We start from the raw sequence: 5,842 nt of genomic DNA, 5'->3' as shown, positions 1-5,842 counted from the left end.
TCCTCAAACTGGCACTGGTTTGAGAAATCTAAAAGAACCTTCATTTAGGGGTGTGGTAATGATGGTAAAAATATAATAAAGGTATGGGCTAATTGAAAACATGGAAAATAAAATTATTTTTCCTAGTTTTTGGAAAAAAAGCATGGTTAGCTTAGACAAAAAAAAATCTATAAATCAACTGCACCTTCTGAATAGATTGCCTTCCACTCAGCTTTCCACACTGGACTGAAGACAAGAGGTTTGTATTACAGACAAAGGACTTAGGAAAAAACATGAGGTACAGAGATCGTCTGTTCACCAATCTTACTGCAACTCTGAGGATGTACAGGGGCTAACAAAGGGGGGCACACTGAAGGCCACAGAGTATATGAAAAGGTACATGGGTGGCTCTTAGGTGCATCAAAAGGCAAATCAACATCTCTGGTTTAGACCACCAGGCAAAACAAAGACTCTGGGGAGCCAATAAAAAAGAGATTCTGGGATCCTAACCCAAGACTTACCAGAACCTTGGCTGAGGACCACCCCCTACCCTGATAGCATAGGGGAAAAAAAACTTGGGGAAGAAACTTCCTTGCAGCCTTGCGCTTCTTTTGGCAGCTCCTTTGCCGCTACACATCAGTGGGTGCTCTAACCCCAACCCTTGGCTGAGCTTTGTCCAGTAGTAGAAAAGAGTTAGCTGGGATAAAAGATTTTGCAGTTTATCCTGTACTTTGGCAGCTTGCAGATGGCTTCAGAGTCTCAAAGAGCTGTAAAGGACAGCACAAGGCAAAAATATGTCTGGGGTAAACTAAAAACTGCACAGAGGACTCTGGGTCTCTGCTGCTTTACCTGCATCCTCAGGGACAGGCTACCAGCGCCTGCTGGCAGTACTGGTCAAGCAGGGCCAGAAGAGCTGCAAAAAAAAGCGGTAGAAAATGCCTAAAGAGTGGAAGTGGCCAAAGGAAGAAGAGGCAGCAGTGACATTGCTGGGGGATGGAAAAAATACAGGTGGTGCTGGCTGAAGGGAAACAGCTATCTAGGCTCCCTGCAGAGATAAAGCTCTTTGAGCCCCAAGTAGCAGAGGGGTGAGGGCTCCTGGTAGGCAGCAGCAGGGCCAGAGATGTCCTGCTTAGATCGTTCAGCCCAGAGCAGGCTGAGGAGAGGCCTCATGGCGGCCTGCAGCTCCCTCACGAGGGGAGTGGAGGGGCAGGCGCTGAGCTCTGCTCTCTGGGGACAGTGACAGGACCAAGGGAATGGCATGGAGCTGGGACAGAGGAGGGTCAGACTGGATATGAGGAAAATGTTCTTCACAGAAAGCTGTCAGGCACTGGAACAGGCTCCTCAGGGAAGCAGTCACAGCAGCAAGCCTGACAGAGATCAAAAAGCATTCAGACAACACTATCAAACATATGATTTGATTTTTGGGTTGTCCTGTGTGGAGCCAGAAGTTAGACTCAATAATCCTTTTGTGAGTCCCTTCCAGCTTTCTACATTCTGTGATTCTATACATTTCTTGCACTTCAAACAAATGTTGGATCTTCTGCACAACAAATTACAAGGCCGTGGAGAACATCTGAAGGAATTTGTGAACAACTGCAAGTGGGTTAGTGTTAGGATTAGGGCTGGCGTTAGGATTAGAAGGGTGGTTAAACTTAGGATAATGAGCTAAGATTTAGGGTAGGGAATAGGATTAGGGATGGTGTTTGGTTTAGAATTAAGGTTAGGGTATGGGTTATGATTGAGTTTAGAATGTGGGTTAGAGTTTCAAATAAACATTAAGATGGGACTGGAGCGCACCAAAGGCATTCAGAGGGCCACAGTGCTGCACAGAAGGCCCTCATAGAACCCTGGGTCTTGGTTATTTTTAGTCTGAGTCAGGGTAAGCGCTGGGTGTAGTGAAAAGGCTTCATGTTAGGATAGGGGGCTTACAGTTGGAGTTAGGCATTGGCACTCAGAGAGACCTAGCACCCACCAAAGACAGATGTAAAACTGTGCTGATCTGGAGCAGATACTTGTAAACCATCATGGAGGGCAGAAATTTGCACTGATGCCCCTCCTGCACTTCAGTGCCCTCTCATAGTCATGTGAAGCATACCAGAAAGTACTCAGAGGGCCACAGATGGCACTTAATTCACTGGAAGTAGATCAGTGGCCTGGTTTGGGATTAGGTTAAGGGTTTAGAAGTAATTATATTTGAGATTTTACATAGTATTTGGATTAGCGTTAGGGATATAGCTAGGATAAATTATAGGACTAGATATACGTGTAGGTACTCTGAGGCATCTGGGGTGTATCAAAGGCACTTCCAGATTCCTTACTTCTGATAAAAGATACACAGAGAGCCCTGTTGGCATACCTAAATGCATTTAGAGATTCCTGGCATGCCCAAAAAGTCACCTGAGATCCTGGTGCACATTAGAAAGCACCAACAGACCTCTTTGGAGCACAGAAAAACCCTACAAGGCTACAGGTGCATCAAAAGAATCTGGTTGATCACAGACCCCTTGCTGCAATTCAGAGCTCTCAGATTCAGGTAAAGCACACCTAAAAGCAATTGGAGGTCATGGTGCTCATGATAGAGATGAGGCACCTGGATTTGGTTTAGGTTTAGGGATTGCAGTTTAAGGTTAGAGTTAGCATTAGTTGGGTTAAATTTAGTTTAAGGATCAGAGTTTAGTGTTCCCATTGAAGTTTAGGCTAAATTTTAGTGTCAATTTAGGTTTAAGATAATTGTCGGGATTAGGTTTTGAAGTTCAAGGCACCTGGGCAATACCAAAGGCATTTCTGGGCTCTTTAATTCTAATGAAAGAAACACAGAGGGCTCGGTTCCCATACCTAATTTTAGATTCCTGGCATGCCCAGAACATTACTTTAGCTCCTTGTGGGCATCAACAAGTACTCATAGGCCTCTCTGGAGCACAGAATGTCCTTCCAAGTCTGCAGGTGCACATCACAAGGCACTTGTCTGTAGCAGAGAATCAAAACAGATATAGATACCTCTGCTGCTCTTCACAGCCCTCTCAGATTCAGGTGAAGCACACCGAAAAGCACTTGGATGTCTACCATGCTCATCAGAGGACACTTGAAAATTATTGTAAGTAGGTCAGTTTCTTGGACACAGTTAGGTTTAGTAGACATTAAGGGTTTCATTTAGTAACTCAGCTATTTTTAGGGTTAGGATAAATAGTAGGAGTAGGGATTAGTACTCTGAGGCACCTGGGGTTTACCAAAGGCACTTCCACATTCTTAAATTCTAACAAAAGACAAAGAGAGGCCCCTGCTGGTATCCAAACTGCATTCAAAGTTCTGGTATGACCTTAAAGTCACTTCTGCTGCACGTCAAAATCTAGCCAAGGCTCCTGGTGTCCACCAGAGGGCTCACCTTGACAAAAACAGAGAGACAAAGTGAGCACAGATTGTCCCGTTGCTCTTCAGTGCTCTCTCAGCTTCAGAAAGCACTCGGAGGGCCACTGTGCTCATCAGATGGCACTTGAAGATTCCCAAAAGTGGGTCCGTGTCTGGATTAGGATTAGGTTAGAGGTTTAGAAGCAGTTGGGTATTTGAGTCTCGTTTAGGATTAGGGCTAGAGTTAAGGTTATGATTAATGACAGGACTAGGGTTTAGCACTCTAAGGCACCTGATTTTGGTTTAGGGGTAGAGTTTAGAGTTAGTGTTGAGTGCTAAGGTTAAAGTATTTTGGGTTAGGGTAAATTTTAGGGTCAGGGAAAGTTTAGAGTAGTTGTCAAGAATGGGCTTTGGCACCTGGGAAATACCAAATGCACTCCAGATCTTTTTCATCCAAACAAAAGCACACCAAAAGGCACTCAGAGGACCATCGCACTCATCAGAAGGCACTCAAAGACATCTGGAGTTGGTATCTCTCAGGTTACGTTGCTGAATTCAAGAACGTGTGTATGCTGCTGCGGGTGAGGTGTCCAAGCTCCTGTCTCCTTGCCCCTGCAGCAGTGCTGAGGAGGCTGGTGTGTGGAATCCCCATGCCCAGGCCCTGCAGCTGCACTGAGCACACTGCAGAGGACGATGTTTCCACAGACATGCCTCTCACACAGGGCTGGGTAGGTTACTATGTCCCTTCAGGTGCTTTTCTGTGCAGTTCAGAGACTTCCTAGGCTTTCCAGTGAGGCCTCCAGGGCTCCTTGTGCCTTTCTGTGCTGCCCAAGGGCCCCCGAGTGTGTTTTGGTGCATCCCTGAGGACTCCAAGTGCCTTACTTTGCAGCCTAGGGGTTGTCCAATTAAATTTCTCTTCACCTTTTAGTCCTTAGTGTTACTTTTTTGTGGTCCCAGAGCATTCAAATACCTTTTAGTGAGACCCATGAGCCTCCTTGGCCTTTTCTGTGTGGCCCAGTGGTTGTTGTGTGCATCTCAGTGAGGTCCTGTGGCCTCCAAGTGCCTCCTAGTGCCTGTCAAGAACCTCCAAGTGCTATTCTTTGCCCTGAGTGCCCTTGTGTGTGGCCTGGGGACCTCCATGTGCCTTCCTGGATAGCCCCTGGGACTTCGGTGCTCCTGTGTGTCTCAGGGGCCTCTGAGTGTGTTTCTGAGTGGCCCAAAGGCCTCCAAGTTCATGTTTGTTTGACCCATGATCCTCGCTCAGCGTTTCCTAGGACAAGACTTTTGAATGGAAAGCACTGAGCATTTGGGCTGCTTGTGAGGACAAGCTGGGCATGCAGCTTGAGACTGCTGCAGAGTTGGCTCTAGCAATTAGATTCACATGCCAGTCTTGCTCTTCTCTTTTCTGAAGCTTATTTTGTCTTTAAACCGTTAGATTTTTCTGTTACAGTCAACTGAGTTTAGTTAAAGTAAACTAAATATTTCTGGGAAAACTTAAGTACTTCCAATAAGTAGATGTGCTACTAACTACCACCTGTAGTCCATAAGCACACCTTAGTTTACAAGAGATTCTTGCACAATTTTGTGCCTTTGGTGCTGACTATGGGTTGCTCAGCAATCTGCTCTGTAACTTACACTGTGTTACTTCTTATCCCCATACCTTAATAATACATATACTTGAGGAGAGGATTGTCATGGTTTTGACCAGGCTAGAGTTAATGAGTTCACACACTATTACCTTTCTGATTCTCTCACTCATCCCACCTGGGGAGAGTGAGCAAGTGGCTGTGTGATGCTTAGCTGTTTGCCAGTGTTAAACTACAACAGTGAATTTTGAGAAGTATCTGGTGGCAGCATCTATGAGAGAAAGGTATTTCAAATACTAGACATGCACCAAAAATACACATTCTTGGACTTTTCTGTCTTATTTGTCACTCCTGCTTAGGTGGTCTTGGAGACTGAGCCCTAGATCACATTCTCTGTGGCTGTGGAACACAGTAGGCTGCAAAACCTAGAAGCAATTTTTAATATAAAAGCTACTACTGAGTGTGAATTCTGGCAGGCTTGGTGCCATGACCACTTCCCTGGGGAGCCTATTCCAGTGCCTGACCAACCTCTTGGTGAAGAACCTTTTCCTGATATCCAGCCTGAATCTCCCTTGTCACAGCTTCAAGCCATTCCCTTGGGTCCATTTCAGCAGGTATCAAAACACTTCTGCCATGTCAATGGATAGTATTTGGTGGGATTCTGCTGAACAAGATGTGATTGAGCCACACTTGCCCACCCCCTCTGTCAGAAGTCTGGAGTGTAAATACCAGAATAGGTGATAGTGTCCTAGCACCAGTATTTACAGAGGGAGAGATAAATACATTGCTAAACCTTGAACCATATGTCTTGTCCAGTTCAGGAGTCCATTCTGGGCAAGGATATGAAGTGTTTTTGTACCTGTGTCCTTTTTCAAAAGGACAGGCTATTTGAAAAAGACTTCCTCCCTCTATTTGTCTCTGCCATTTGCTTT

This window comes from Anas platyrhynchos, chromosome 5 (assembly GCF_047663525.1).
Source record: "Anas platyrhynchos isolate ZD024472 breed Pekin duck chromosome 5, IASCAAS_PekinDuck_T2T, whole genome shotgun sequence".
Classification (NCBI taxonomy): domain Eukaryota; kingdom Metazoa; phylum Chordata; class Aves; order Anseriformes; family Anatidae; genus Anas; species Anas platyrhynchos.
This window is presented reverse-complemented; position numbering follows the sequence as displayed.